General features: G+C 42.3%; 1 protein-coding gene across 2 annotated transcripts in view; it reads left to right on the plus strand.

The window, feature by feature from the left end:
- The first annotated feature begins 8,898 nt into the window (after positions 1-8,898).
- Positions 8,899-16,878, plus strand: part of zbtb38.L (zinc finger and BTB domain containing 38 L homeolog) — a 29,514-nt gene continuing 21,534 nt past the window's right edge. Inside the window, exon 1 of one of the 2 annotated variants that reach the window (XM_041563483.1) lies at positions 8,899-9,193. The gene's annotated coding sequence lies outside the window, so the exon portion shown is untranslated. The other variant, XM_018263949.2, reaches the window with a different exon arrangement.

Here is a 16,878-nt window from a genome sequence, read left to right on the forward strand (position 1 = left end):
GCGGGTACCCGACCTGCGGCAGGACTCTAGCTTAGCACAATCAGCTATAGGGTGTGACCAGTTGGAAAAGGGGTTTAAATTAATTTTAACCCTGAATTTCTCAATTAAAATTATTGTTGATTAAGAAAACATGGCACTCTTGACTTTTGTTATGACACTGTATCTGTCACCACCACATAAAAGATTATTGGTTTAATATTAGGTAAAATTACTAGATTAGCCTTTATAGCACTCTAAATCTAATATTTTTTTCATTTATGCTCTGAATGAAAATGTAGTTATACCGGTGCCGTTAGACTCTTTGCTATCTGAACTCAATTTCTTGGCCTCCTTGGCCCTTCCAGTGTTAGAATTTTAGATGAAGGGTTTTTCAAAGGGCTACAAATAACTTTTGTTTACTTACAAGTGTGTAAGTGAAGTTGTTCATGATGTACCCACAAAATTGATATTCATGTTTTCTCTAGTCCATTTTGCAATAGAGAGAACACTTCTACATTATTATAGCTCTCATTTTTCTTGCTCAGTGGAAAATGTGTGAGGCTTCATTGATAACACCAGGGCCACCATTAGAAACTGTTGTGTATTTGCATAAGCTGTGTTACATTTTATAAAGTTAATTACTTTTGAAGGATGTTAGAATGTCGCAGTCTCTCTTTGTGTGTGAAATAAAGATGGTGAAAAACTGTGGTGTCAGGGCCCCCCACAAAAGTTTTTTTAAAAAAATTGGTGGTCAGGCCCCCCTATAAGTTTAAAAAAAAACATTGGCTCCCCATAAAAGTTGTTTTTTTAAAAAAAAGAAAGTTTTTTTTTAAAAATCATTGGTGTTCAGGGCCCCCATAAGTTAAAAAAAATGTTGGCGCCAGGGCCCCCCTTACAAGTTAAAAAAAACATTGGGGCCCCAGAGAATATTTTTTAAAAAAATATTGGTGGCAGGGGCCTATATAGTATTTAAATAATACATTGGTGGGCAGGGGTATAATAAAAAAAAACTAAAAAAACTGGTGTTCAGTAGAACTGAACTCGTGGCTCCAGGACTTTAACTTCGGCTTCTTTCGTGGCTTCTGGTCTTTTCACGGCTTCAGGACTTCAAGTTGGGCTCTTTTCATGACTTCGGGTCTTTTGCGGCTTCGGGACTTCATCTTCGGCTCTTTTCGTGACTTTGGGTCATTTCGCAGCTTCTGGACTTTGGCAGTTCAGGACTTTGGCTCTTTGGGACTTCTGAGGTTCAAGACTTCAAAAGAGGCGGCATGGATTCGGTGCTGTCGAGGACGGCCTGGCTATTTTGAAAAGTGCAGCACAGCCTGGCCTCGTACAGGAGTTCCCCCTGTGCCCCCCTGATGGCGTAACTTGTTCAAAAATGCACAAAACTGTCTTGTATCCCCAGAGTATCATTTAGGAAATAGTAAGTAAGCTTCTAGAGGAGAATCTGAAGAAAACACATTCTGGACGAATCAAAGAAAAATGGCCACTGGAGCTGGTCACTGGAGAGCACTGGATCTGTAAATTTGGATTTGCTACCAGCTTGCTTGATGTTAGTGGAATAATTGCATGTTGAATGCAGGTGTCACGGTCGGAACTCAACACCAGAACAAATGCCAAGCACCCTGGTCTCGGCTTGTGCTTCACCTGTAGTGTAACCGCCTTTGGCCTCGGGAGGAGCCCTCAGCTACTTGGATGCCACCAGGACTTAAACGAGAGGTGCAAGGCTAGAGGTTCTGGATAGACAGAGGGGCATGACTGTTAGCTAGAGTCTTTAGGCCAAGGGTCATGGTACAAAACAGGAAATCAGAATCATCGTCAGAACAGGCCGGGTCGAGGCAAGCAGAAGTAAATCGTAATCAGGCAGGCAAGGCTCAAAACTGGGTAATCAATCAGACAGGAGAGTTCAGCAGAAGGGTTAGTCGATATTCAGGCAAGGGTCAAATATAGAGGTCAGGATAATTGATAGCCAGGCAGGGGTCAAAACCAGAATCAGAACACTAAATACAAAAGCTCACAAAGCACCAGGAACAAGATCCTATCACGGGCAAGGTCCTGTGGCTTTAATAAGCCTTTTATAGTTTTCAAATTTGGCGCCATTGCGTGCTGGCGTCATCATGCCAGCGCGCCTGCACCTTTAAATAGCGAGGATGTGCGCGCGCCCTTAGGGAACCAAGATGGCGCTTGACACGGAGTGGCGTGGCGAATTTATCACAGCAGGTTGCTGGGTTATAATTGGTGAACCTTACCTACTTTACTCCATTGCGGCTTAATAATGTTGTCAAAAAGGATAAGCTTGAAGATGCAGCAGCACCTGGGGCCCCACTGGCTTAGCGAATCCTTCAAAATGGAGACCATGACCAGTGGTTGAAGTAGTTGTGCTGGAACTGGACACATAAGGAAGACAGCAGAGAAGTAATGGAATGGGTTGTGGGTGAGCAGGGTCGGACTGGTGGGTGCACCCCCAAGGGGCCCCCACTCCCCCTACAGGGGACGCTGACACCCACCCTCGCCCGTAAATTAAACCTACCTTCAGCGCATCAGGGGAGGGAGCCTGGGGGAGCAGTGGTGGGGTTCAAGTCTTGGCCGGCGGGGACCACCGGGATTTTTTGCCAGTCTCCTGCAAGCCTGTCATCTGAAATCACTTGTGCAAGAATTGTTGCTTAGAAATGAGGACTGCCACATTTCCCAATTGTCAGTAGCCTGACGAGCACCTTCTCTAGCAAGTGCCTTAACAAAAGTGGCAGTTTCAGGTGATTTGGTACAGCTTCTCAAGCTTTTAAAAAATTGTGCCATCAAAGCACATGAATTTGTCTTATGTGCCTTCTCCCTAAAACTCCTGCAAAGAGACTAAATATGTTTCATGCAAGTGATATGAACAAAGTTAGAAGATTAATTAAGCACCTAAGTGGTAACAATTATTTAGACTTTGAGACTTCAGTTTAATTTGTCATTGAGACTCCTCTGTTTGCCTCCCAGGGAACGGGAAAAGGTATGTATGGGTATATAGGTGGAGAAAAGGGGGGCTGTATTATTGTTGTTCAGACAGGGGGTTAGCAAACACATACCAAAACATTCCTTGCCTAAATCATCCATTTAAATTATTCATTTAGTTTGTGATAACAAAATTCCACAGGTTATATTTCTTATTTCTCTAAAGCTTGTGCAGATTGCTTGTCACAACCATATTAATTTTATCAGGGTCGGACTGGATCTCTAGGACACTGGGATCTCTACCGACCTAGTCCTACTTCCCGTTCTAAGCCAGGCACTAAGGGTTGCCACCTGTCCGGTTTTGACCCGAACAGCCCAGTTTTTTGAAAACTGCCTGCTCAAATTAGGAAAACCGGGCAGGATTCCCTATGATTGATGTGCCGATTAGCCAGTCATCGATCGATAGATGATAGCTCCGTCCCTGATGTCACAGGCCCACCCCTATCACATTATGACCATACCCCGTTATATCACGGCCCCGCCTCCTGCCCAGAGGTGGACGGGCCAAAAGGTGGCAACCCTATAGATACTCCTTCCCCACCCCACTGGGGTGGGGGCCCTGGACACCCCAGTCGGACACTGCATTTGATTATTGTCTAGTGAATCTCAAAATCTGAATTTGTAGGTTGGAGGCTTCAAGCAAACCCACAGTAATAAAAATACCATATTAAATATATTAACTTTGATTTACACAAGGCAGTGATAAAGAAACTTTACTTATTTGAGATGAAATGTTCCCTTACACTATTTTTGGTTGCTAAAGGTGGCCATAGACACACAGATCAGATCGTACGAATCGAGGATTCGTACGATTTTCGTGTGTGCCGACATCTTTCGTCCGGCGGAGATTGGTCGTTTGGTCGATCGGTCAGGTCTGATTTTGACCCGACCGATCCCGCCGGAGCTCTTGGCACATCGTAATCTGATCGTTCGGCCATACTGCCGAACAATCAGATTACCCCCAATATAGCCACGCCTGTTAATTGCATATCGGGGAAAGATCCGCTCGTTTGGCAACATCGCCAAACGAGCGGATCTTTGCATCTATGGCCACCTTAAACCAAACAGGCAATTATATAAAGGATTTTAAATTGCCCAAATGCAGTTGCCTAAAGCAACTTTGCTTTTATTTTCTAACGGTTGGTAGACTGATCTAAATTCACTACTAATTTGGTTGCTATGGGCAACGTCTTTAGTGAGAAAACTTGAAGTTTCTTAGGAGTTCACAGGCGACATCTTCAGCCGATTCGATAATGTTTGGAATGAGACCGGCGCCTCAGCAATTTTCCTGAGTTTTGGCGCATGTGCAGTTGTTGTGAAAGAAAATTGCTGCAGCTTCGCATGCGCCACCACATTGGCCTCATTCCGAAGATTTCCGAAGAGAAGAAGATGGCGCCCGTGAACTCCGTTGCCTGAAACTGCATCGAGGGGTAAGTAAAATGTTAGGGGCATTTGCCTAAGGTAACACTTAGGCTGGAGGGAGGTCTATGTAGGGTAGGGGTAGGGGTTTTTTAACGTGAAGGTTGAATTCTCCTTTAAAGCCACTGCCTGTAGAGCTCAGTGTCTAAGTCCCGGTACAACTGAACACCAATTGGGTAGACTAGTGGGATTGACCCAGCAGTATAGCCAATCACTGTGCAGCTGTACACAATTGGATAGACTGGAATGATTCACTCTGCATACTAGCCAATCCCTGTGCAGCTAAACAATTTAGACTGAGGGGAAGATAAGCAGTTTGTGCAGCAGCAGCAGGCGTGGAATAAGGTAATAGCAATAAAGTTAATTGTCAGTGAAAGCTCCAGATTTGTCCTAATCTTCTAATGTCTTGTGTATGTGTGTGTCTGCCATGTACATGTGTGTGTTTTACTTACTATATCTGATTCTGCATTTGTGTGTTTGGACCAGACCCAGATATCTTTGTGCTACTGCCTAATGAATTGTGTATTATTGTGTGTGTTTGCTAAGTATTGTTACAATTTCTCTACTTGTGTAAGTGTGCCTGTTATATCTGCTTTTGTTGCAGTGCCTTCATAAGTAGGGTTGGGCGAATTTCACCCGTTTTGTTTCGGCAAAAATTCACCGCCGCAGAAATGTTACCGACGCCCATTAAAGGCTATGGGCGTCAAAAAAATGTTGTTGCACGGTGAAATTTTTTTTTTGGTCGCACGCCACCATACAAGTCTATGGGTGTCATTTCTGCGGCGAAACAAGGTGAAAAAATTCGCCCATCCTTATTAATAAGCCTATATATGTGTATAAGTGTGTGTGTATATATATATATATCTATATCTATCTATATATATATATATATATATATATATATATATATATATATATATATATATATATATATATATATATGTGTGTGTGTGTATGAGTGTGTGTATATATGTGTGTTTGTGCACCTGCCTGAGTCCCTGATTGAGTAAAGCCAGGGTTGCCAGGTCTAATGTTCAAAATCTGCCAAAGTCAGCCACGAAACCGGCCAGTGTTGGACAGGCCCACAGGGACACCAGGAAAAGTCATGCTGCTAAACATTTGGCCTATTTCATGGCTATTCCCTATTTCTATGAGAGCAAAGTGGCTAAATAGATGAAATAATATATTATAGTATGTAAAGAAAAGGAGAATAGATGAGCGAGAAAAGGAAGAATAATATTACTAAGAGTGGGCCCCTGGTCTAAGATTAAGTGGTGGGCCCCTAGGTTTTTGGGTGGGCCCCTGGTGTCCCAGTCCGACACTGAAACCGGCCCATAACTAGCCAAGAGGCTCTTCAAAAGTAGCCCAAAAATAGCACAATATGTGCAATGAAAAAAATTCAAAAAATATTTTTATATATTAATATATGTGAAAATACGCCTTTTTCAAATTTTCGCAAATTTTTGGTGACAGATTCACCCGTCACCAGGGGTGTAACTAGAGAGGGGGGCCCAGGAGGTATAGGGGCCCCATAAGGCCCTAATAAATATTGGTAAAACAGGTCAACCTCTAGTGATTTTGTTGGCCAGCAGATTTTTGCCCCAAAATTGAGGAAAGTCACTGGAAAATGTGAGAATGGGACGAGAGACTAGGGTTCAGAGCCCAAAAACTGGTAACTCCCGACTTCAACACAAATCAGTCCCATTGCATGCTGGGTATTATAGTCTTACATTAAACTTGGCAGCTGACAAATGGTTAAAAAAAAACTACATTACCCAACATGCATTGGAAGACGCAGGCGTGGCACATTAGGGCAAGAGAAAACTTTGGCTGGTTCCCAAAGTACAAACTAGCCAAAGGCCCAAAAAGTAGCCCAAATCCGTACCTTGGCTAGTTCGTACTTTCAAAACCTGCCTGGACTTTAAATTAGTAGCCCAATTTGGCTGGAAAACAGCCAACCTGGCAACTCTGACAGGAACCGCACCCTATTTATTCTCCCATGTGATCTGAGCTCTTTACAACTGGCACTGTGTATCTATCCAGCCTTGTCTTCTAGAGGCATTGTTAATGGAACTGGCACCATTGTTATTGGCACTATATTAATTCTGGCGTGTTTTCTGGTTTGTTATAAAAATTATTCTGCACTGTATTCTGGGGGATTCTTTATTGAATTGAGACCATGTTAACCATGTGAGGTATTTAGGTCTATTATACACAGAACTGGCCCTATTGCCACATGGAGACAATTTTCTGGGTAAATATACACAGAATGGGTTTCAGCACAAATGCATGTTTTTAACCCAAAATCTGCTCTGTGTGTATGCACCCAGGCCAACACTGTGCCTGTCAATGAAGAGGCAAAAGTGAGTGGGTTCCAGCAGATTAGTTGTTTCTCACTAGTCTGAGACTGTTAGTGCAAGTGTGTGAGTCAATGCATGTAAGGACAACTACGGTTACTGACCATTGCATCTGATGCATTGATTCACCTGCTAATATGTGTGTGCCCAAGCCATGATTTGCTTGCAAAGTGTATAAAGATGGCCACATTGGCTCAGAGTTATGACTTTATATTATTTCCTCTGCACTGCATTTTTTTTCACCATCAGGCTATTTAAAATTTTAGCTGACCAATAGTTCTCTCTTTCAAGTTTATTAACAATTCCATTCCTAGATTTGTCATGAAAACATTTGTAGACATTTTGCTTGTGATGCTTTTAGCTACTTGTCCCACCCTGAAAAATTTTCTGTCGACGCCCACAGTGAAAATTCAAATGGTACAAAATCAGAAACCAAGGGGCAAATTCACTAAGCGCCGAAGCGCTGAACGCTAGCGTTAATTCACTAGCGTTTGGCATTTTCGTTACTGCGCAAATTCACTAACGAACGCTGGCGTAGTTTCGCTAGTGTTACTTCGCACCCTTACGCCTGGCGAATTTTCGATAGCGACGAAACTACGCAAATTCACTAACTTGCGCAGTGTATTGAACGCTACCTTTTACACTAGACTTCCTTCGCCACCTCAGACCTGGCGAAGCGCAATAGAGTAGATAGGGATTGTTTCAAAAAAAGTCAAAATTTTTTCTAAGTCCCAAAAAACGCTGGCGTGTTTTCTACATTATGGGTGATAGGCTGAAAAAGATCGAAAATTTTTTTGGGAGTTCCCTCCTTCCCCCCTACATTTCCTGACTCATGGCAACTTACCTAGACAGTGGGCACATGTGTAGGGCAAAATAAAAATTTTATTTGATGATTTGAAGGTTTTCTAGGCATTTGTAGTGCTGATACGTATTCCTCCATTGAAATTTGAATTGGCGCCGTATGCAAATTAGCCTTCGCTAGCGTAACTTCGCTTTACATAGCGAATCAACGCTAGCGCAACTTCGCAACCTTACGCTACCCCTGAGCGCAACTTCGGATTTTAGTGAATTTGCAGAGCGCTGGCGAAACTACGCCTGGCGAAGTGCGGCGAAGTTGCGCCTGGTGCAACTTCGAATCTTAGTGAATTTGTCCCCAAGAGTCATCAGCCAGGCAGGGGTCAGTTCAGGCAGTAAGAAGCAAGGTCGGGGACAGGCAAGGGTCAATACACCGGAACACGATCAGAAACCAGACTAGAAAGCACCCAGGAACTTGGAAAACTAGCCAGAATGCCCTTTAAATATTTGAATTTCACGCCCTTTTGCAATGACGTCACGCGACGCTTGGGTATTTCCGGATTTCCCCTAAGCGTCTCGGAAGAATAGGACTGCAGCCCTCAGACAGATACAGGCGGCGGGCGTCCCCACAGGCAAGACGGCAGGTGTCCCCGTCACCTGCCAGGTATTTTTATTACACCTCCTCTGTAATGCATGCTCTATTGAGAGTTGCAGCTTGCCAGGCCTCTGCTAAATGACAAATCAGCGGTTATGCCGAGGGGGAGGGTTATATATCTTAAGTAAGACTATGCTGAGGGGCCTATTTATCATGTAAAACAGTGGAGAAAAACATCACTGGTGATGTTACCCATAGCAACCAATCAGATCTTTGCGTTTGTTTTCTAACATATAGATGACTGTTGAAATCGAATTCCCAAATGTTTTACACAGCATGATAAATAGGTGCCTTGGTGTCCTAAATAGTTGTATAATTTAAGCAAATTATGTTCTTCTTAAGAAGGCATCTTACATCAGGGATGGGTGGAAGGTTTTCATGTTCTTCATAAGAAGGGATAGTAACACACTAGGGATGGGTGGAAGGTTTTCATGTTCTTCTTAAGAAGGGATCTTAACACACTAGGGATGGGTGGAAGGTTTTATTTCCTTTCTTCCTTAGTCTGTTAGAAAGCAAAATTTCCAGACCCAGCTGACCCCAAAAGTTTCTCAGCTCTATTGCAGCCCAAAGCCACAGCACTAGCCACTCTGTGGATAGTTGTCTCCCAGGAAAGTGCACATGCTTATAGTTTTAGTTCAGAGATATGAGAACAGTTTCCCCTGCACTGCATGAAAGGAATTCCTCTTCCTTGTTTACACTGGTGATGAGACGTGTTCAAGTGCCGTACACTGTGGCAGGCAGGCAGAGAGTTAAAGCTCCCCATTTCCCAAAAGCGAGTACAGTTTGGGGCTTGTGTATGACTTGGTGTTATGTAGGTCAGAATGCTCAGCTTATGCAACATATAACTGTGCTGGATTACTGCATAACTCTGCAGAATCCAGTGCTGAAGTATTCACATTCTATCACTAGAGGAAATAACAATTCTTTAGTACGTATTTTCCTGTGCGACTGAGCAGCTGTAACGCTGGTATATTTAGCACTTGCAGAGCTTGTGGTAAGTAGGGTGTTGCCTAAATACAATTAGCCGGTCAGATGACAAGATCCCTGCTCTGGTGGCTTGTGAAATGTAGAAAGGCTATTGCAATTAAATTTTTTAAAAAAATGATGTCGTATCAGAAGAAATAGGAGAGAGGGGCACTCGAAAGCTTTTGAGTGATTTCATCCCTGACTAAGAAGGGGATCATGCCTTACAGAAGAACAGCAGATTTCCCAGAAGCGAGAAGGATGACATCTTTCAATGTCTGTGTATCGCACAGCAGCTCAGGAAGGTTTCACATATGGTTACATGAAGCAGCGCTGTTACCTTTGAGAATCTTGGCATGCACCGTGTAGTGCACATCCATTAAAGTACCTCTTTCATTTTGCACTACTTGTTTTTTTCCTTCTGAGCGATCTAAGGCGGTCGGAATTTTTCAACTGTGTTCTTTCCATAGTGCGTTTAATGAGAGCTGGCTCTGCCCTTCCTGCTTTTATTAGCAGTGCTGCAGGATGCATCTTTTGCAAGCCTGAAATGGCTGAGAGGATTCATGCTTTCTTCTCTGCATTCTGTTCTGCTGTCAGTATGTAAATACCCTGCCTGACATTACATGGTGCACCTCAGTAACTAAACATTGCATCATGATTTTACAGCATGTATTATGATCGACGTCTCATGCAAAAAAAAAAAAAAAACAGCCCTATAAAGTCATCGAAAGCATATTGCTACCAGATGGTATTAATCTTGCTTTTTAATCTCATGTTATATTTACCCAGTTAAATAATGTATGCTGTATTGTTAATTAATGTGAATATCAAATTAAAGAGCTTGAAAACTAATATACTAGCCATGCAGGTAGGAGGAACGGAAAAAAAATCTATTTTTAACTCTTGCGTAGCTCTGTAGCTTGGCTGGCTTGCGGAAGTCGTGAGGAAAAGGTTGGACCTCCAGGGGATGTGAGAAGTGGCCCTTTGCAGTGGTCAGTCTGCGACCCTTTACACAAAAAAAGCTGCAGATCTGTGGGCTGCATAATGGAGAAAACCCGGATGTGGATTATTATTGCTGCCACAATCCGTTCCCTGATGGAAAATCCATTTCTCATGCATACCGTCCATCCGAGCTTCTTTTCAGCTGATTTTACCAACGACAGCTTCTCAGAACCATGAAGCGAGGACCGAATTTAATGGTTTATTTTTACCTCCAACTGCGCAACATACAGGAGGATTGAATGTATATTCTAAGTTAACACTTCTTTAATGATTCGTACAGGTAGGTTGACGTGCATGTTGTTATCCCTGCAATTTATATTAAAAAACGCTGAGTACATGCATTGCCATCTATTGTAAAAACAGCTAATATAATGCACAGGGGAATTAGTTTACGATGAGAACAAAGCATACGTGAGGCACCAAGTTACAGAATAAGAGATTTTTATTGATCAACCTGTATTCGGCAGCAGATGAGATGAGCATCATCTTGCTTTAAATTCATATAAACATATACAGTTACATATATAATATATGGTTTGTTTTTTTTATATAAACCAGCGTAACTGGTCATTTGGTTAAATCACCAGTATAGGTGCATCTCAGTATGAAAGGACTATTGCACAGTATGGCGGATGGCATATTATACTCATATTAACTGTTCACTGCTCTTATACATAGAATAAGGCTTGGATACAAGTTTAAATATATAATATATACTAATAATAAATTAGGAATGTTATTTTTCTGGTGTTTCTATTTAAAATATAAGAAAATTATAAAACAATTATTTCTGTCCTAGAGAGCAACACAAACGTGAATTATTCTTTCACAGTTCACAGGCAGAGAGAAGTACAGCGAGGCCTTGAAAATAACCCTTATGTTTCTTTGTCCCTGTGGGGCTACAGGAGGCTTATCCGCTAATATCATCCAATGGCCACGAGCTTTGGCGGTTGAGGGCATCACTGCTTTCAAAAGAGTCAGGGCAGAAACTGAAATATTACATGATCTGAAGTAGAATTTTTTTAAAAAGTAACTAGTAAAGGTTTCAAGTAATGCCTTGCAAGTTAGATTTCCTCCCAAATAAAATGAAGGGCATGTCAGGCCGCTTCAGTAGCCAAAGAGTTAACGTTTGAGAGGGTTTCATGCAAGTTGGAACAGTGACATTATGATTCCGGACAGAACAGGGTGTTTTTTTTCTAAAACGTCTCATGTCTAGCTCTGTGTCTGTAGCACAGCTCCTTTAAGGCTGACGGTGATCTCTCTCGACTGGGCCCTTGCCTTGTTTCTGTGGCAACCGGAAATTTCTGCTAAATGGTTTTAACACCAGAGGAAGAAAATTTTATTTCTAGAATAATTTTCATCAGGCAAGTAGCAAATGCTTTTCGGAAAGAGCTTTTTTCCCCCTTTTCATTTTTTCTCTTCCTTGGGAACAAGAGCTGATTTAGTGTTTATATCTGTGGGCAGACAAAGCTGTGTGCTGCATATCCTCGCCTATTTTGACGTCTGTTTTATTTATTCGTTGTGTATGTGTATTTGTTCTAGTATTGACTGATTTATATTCATGAAGCATAGTGCTTTTTCCAGTAAATGTCCTGACTAGATAGATTAACCCGTTTTCTGCCTCAGCTGAGTGCTGTGGCTAGATTCGGCCTAACTGGTGATGAAAGGGTTCATTTTAGTTGTCTTTACTAAGATCTGATAATTTCAGTTTACAGCAAATGTATAACTATTTTAATTAAATGGAAATCTATAGTAGTTAGTATGAGACATAGGCCTGTAAGGCAGTATTACGCTATTTCTTGTTTTATTCCTAACCTTTACATTTAAACAATATTAGCATTTTCTCTGAGGATGTAATATGGCTCAGACTGGTAATGATAATACAAACACCATATTATCTTTTTTGCTTACTAGCATTCCTTTGTTATATGTATTGTGCTAAAATGTAACTGCGGCCATTTTGATTTTTGTACAGTTGCCACAAAATGGTCGCTTAGCTAGCACACGGTAAGTGACGCCGGTTTTTGAAGCACTGTAATCCCACATTCCGTGATCAGGCGGTGTTTGCAATCTGAGACAGACTGTGTTCCCACCTGATTTTTGTTTACATGTAAAATGTATTCTCATTTTATCTAAAAGGGAAGTAGAGATATGGCGAATCACAGAGTCTTCACTGATAAGGGTAGCAGAAAAGCTGTGTGATCGTTTTTGCTGACTAGAATTATTTTATTATATGTGTTGTGCGAGAAATTGAGGAAGCAATATGCAGCTGTAGCCATTTTGATTCAACCACACCAGCCACAAAATGGCTGCAAGTTTATGCTACTGGAATGAAGTTGTGCCTGAAATCATGCTAGAAAAGGCCTTTCTGTCATTTTGTCTCTGTGTGTATGTTTCATACCTTTAGTTTTCACAGGATACTATAACAGAATAATTTCCCAACATTTGAGCTTGTATTTGATGTTTTGCTGACAGAGACACTCCTAATACTTGTGTATTTATGTTTATGTTTTTCTATGCTGGCACGTTCAAGGCCTAACTTAACTCAATGATAAAATCTAATTTTACTGTATTCTTCTATAAGCACAAGCAGAATTACGAGGTACAATTGTGTGAAAAAAGGCAACACAAACTAAAAAGCATCCAACATATTTTTTAGTTGAAAGATATATAGCTTTCTTTAAAGCTGGGATGCTGGGAGTCAAATACGACAATAATTTCTTTTTAAAATAAAGGGAATATATTTTTGTTTATTTTTTTATTTGGAAAATTACTTTTCACAACTGGCAAAAATTAAAGTTTAACAATAAATGCAAGGCCAGTGCCAATACCTGCATCCCCTTCTGCCTATCTTCTGTTCAAAAATTAAAGTTTCCCAGGAATGCTTTGCCATCTCACCTTATGAGTGGGAATAATATAGCACATCTTCCATATGTGATTTGTTTTATGGCCATCAATCTATCAATTCAATCCTTTTTAAAGGGCCAGTAACACCAAAAACTGAATAACTTTATATGCATTTAAATATATATATATGTACTGTTACACTGCACTAATAGAAATGATATAAATGAACTTCTTAGTTGCATAGAAGGCATCGGCTCAAGTTCCAGTCAGATTGTTGGACCCACATCTGTACAGTAGATCAGCTAAGTATGATATCTTTGTTATTGTTGTGAAATGGTGATTAGCAAATGTAAGTTACCATTCAGATTCTTCTACACACTTCTGTTGGGTACAAAACACTCAAATCACCCTTCTATTTTGTCAGTTTTGCCCTCTGCTCAACAAGCTTTAAAATGTTCAATTGTGTTCAATTGCCCTAACTCACCCTGGCAGTCTAGCGGGGGTGCGATGGGGAGCCCTTCGCACCCTCAGCAGGGATGCCTGCCGTGTCCGCTCTCTTCAGCGCCGTTCTCCGGAATCTGGAGAATCTGAGTTTGCGCCGCTCAGCTCTATTCGGTTATATCCAGAAAGTGCCGAATGTGACATCATAGAGTGGCGAGGATTTTGAATATTTAAAGGGCTCTTTGCCCTCTGTTTGTTGCCCAACGAAGGTCTATTCTTTAGTTCCTGGGTGCGATTCTGTGTACTTCTAAGTTCTTCTTGACCTTGACTGACCAAGTCTTGTTTGCTGCCTGTCCTGACCTCTGCCTGTACTTTGACCATTCTTTCGGATCCTGTCTCATCTCTATGATTTTGGTCTTCTGACCCTGCCTGTGACCTCGCCTACGCTTTCGTCCTTGTTACGCTCAGTAAGCATAGGAGCCCAAGTACAGACTGAATACCTTTTAGGTGCAGTCAGAGAGCCTCACCGTATTCCGGTTTTCACCAATGCCCTTTTGGGGCCCTGGACTTTCTGCTGCGGTACCGGAGAAAATCCTAAACACGTCCAAGGTATTCAGAGAAAGGTACAAGGATCTGGCAGATATGAGTCGAACAGGCAAAAGGTCAAAATGCAGGATGCGTTGGTCCAATAACAAGCAAAAAGGTCAAAAGGCAGGCAGCAAGATGCATTGGTCAAATAACAGGCAAAAAGGTCAAACAACAAAAGGTCCAAAACAGAAAAGGCTTGGCTGACACAGTAAAACTGAAAACCACCTTGGGCAACCATTTTCAGTGAAAGGCGACTTTAAATTTCAAATTTGGCGCCTTGCGTGACGTCAGCACATCCTCCGACGTCACAGCGCATCGTTAATGCACATACGCGTCTCCAACTAGTGACCCGGGGACCAGTTCGTCTAAAGGTAGGAATGCGCGCGGGTCTCCCAGAGCACATTACAGTACCCACCTCTCAGGAGCACCCACTGGGGGCTCCCAAAGCTTTTCAGGAAATTTTTTATGAAACAATTTAACTAGTCTAGGAGCATGAGTGTCTTTGGCAGCGACCCAACACCTCTCCTCAGGACCAAATCCCTTCCAATGAATGAGGTATTGAATGTTATTTCTAAATCTGCGAGAGTCAATGCTCTCCTGAACTTCAAATTCTTGATGCCCATCAACTAAGATTGGAGAAGGGGAAGGACAATTGGAAGAAAAGGCGTTGTTGATCACAGGCTTGAGAAGGGAGACATGGAAGGAATTGGAAATCTTCATGCTAGGAGGCAACTCAAGCTTGACACATACCGGGTTAACTATTTTTTTTAATCTTGAATGGACCAATAAAATGAGGGCCGAGTTTAGGAGAAGGAACACAAAGCTTAATGTTCTTTGTGGATAGCCATACAGAATCACCGATATTGAAACAGGGAGCAGGTTTGCGAGGTCTATCAGTTGACTTCTTTTGGTGGACCGAGGATTTAACAAGAGCCTGATGAGCAGATGACCAAATGGATTTAAAGTCCCGTATCGCAACTTCAGCTGCGGAAACCTCTGCACTGAGTACAGAAGGTGGAAGAGCAAGAGGATTCTTACCAAACGTGCAGAAGAACGGAGAGCAGCCCAAAGCTTCATGTTTGAGATTATTATGGGCAAACTCCGCCCAAGGAAGGAGTTCGGACCAATTGTCTTGATTTAGAGAAATGAAACAACGAAGGAACTGTTCCAAGGTCTGATTGGTTCTCTCCGTCTGACCGTTGCTTTGAGGATGGTATGCTGAAGAAAAGTTCAGGCTAATTCCCAGTAACTTCCAAAAACGGGAAACAAATTGCACCCCTCTATCAGAAACAATGGAGGTAGGAAAACCATGGAGTCAGAAAATTTCCTTGATGAACACTTTTGCAAGAGAGGCAGCAGATGGGATACCCACTAAAGGAATGAAATGGGCCATCTTAGAGAAACGATCAACGACCACCAGAATAGCGGAGTAGCCTGCAGATTTAGGTAGATCCACAATAAAGACCATGGAAAGATCGGACCAGGGTTGGCTTGGTATTGGTAGAGTATACAGGAGGCCACAAGGAAGTGAACGAGGAGTCTTTTGCTGGGCACAGGTGGAACAAGCAGAGACAAACTGTGAAACATCTTGAGTGAGAGATGGCCACCAGAAATATCTGGAAATGAGGTCCAATTATTTTTTTATTCCTGGATGACCTGCAATCTTAGAGGAATGTCCCCATGAGAGGACCTGGGGTACGGAATACTTAGAAACGAATGTCTTGCCGGGAGGACATGCCATGGATGTTTCAGAAGTAGGTTGATCCAAGGATACTGGAGCCACCACTCGTTCAGGGGAAATAATGGGACAGGGTGGAACGAGAAGATTTCTTCGAAAGACACGGATCTGGACAGAGCATCAGCCTTCATATTCTTAGATCCAGGCCTATAGGAGATGATAAAATTGAACCTGGAGAAAAACAATGCCCATCTTGCTTGCTGTGGAGTTAATCTTTTGGCTGATGCAATGTATTCCAGGTTTTTGTGGTCAGTGAGGATGGTAATGGGATCCATAGTCCCTTCCAAGAGATGGCGCCATTCTTCTGCCATTCTTCTAAAGCCTTTTTCCCAGTAATTCCCGATTGCCAACATCATAATTTCTCTCGGCAGGGGAGAGCTTCCAGGAGAAAAAAGCACAGGGCTGGAGGTGGCCCTGAAGATGCGTTGAGATAAAATAGCACCTACCCCACAATCAGAGGCATCCACCTCCAGGGTGAATGGACGAAAGTGTCTGCATGAATCAGCACAGGACCAGATGCAAAGGCTGTTTTCAAGGATTCAAGAGCTTCTGGAGCCTCCGGAGACCAGGAACATTTTGAGTCTTTGCGAGTGAGGGCAACAATAGGGGCCACAATTTGGGAAAACCCCTTAATGAATTTTCGATAAAAATTAGCAAAGCCGAAAAAATGTTGGATGGCTTTCAACCCAATTGGGACAGGCCATTCGGTTACTGCAGATACTTTAGTGGGGTGCATCTTAAATCCGGATGCAGAAATGATGTACCCCAAGAAGTAAATCTTAGACTTATGGAATTCACATTTCTCTAATTTTGCATAGAGATTGTTTTCCCTGAGAAGTTGTAATACCATTTTTCTTGGGAAATATGCTCAGGAAGAGAAGAGGAGAACACCAGGATGTCCTCAAGGTAAACCACAACACAGGATAATAACAGGTCACGGCACATGTCGTTAATGAAGTCCTTAAAGAATGCAGGAGCGTTACATAGCCCAAAGGGCATGACGAGGTACTCATAGTGACCAGCACAAGTATTAAACGCTGTTTTCCATTGGTCTCCGTGACGAATGCAAATCAGGTTATTAGCATCTCGGAGATCTGGCT

This window comes from Xenopus laevis, chromosome 5L (assembly GCF_017654675.1).
Source record: "Xenopus laevis strain J_2021 chromosome 5L, Xenopus_laevis_v10.1, whole genome shotgun sequence".
Taxonomy (NCBI): domain Eukaryota; kingdom Metazoa; phylum Chordata; class Amphibia; order Anura; family Pipidae; genus Xenopus; species Xenopus laevis.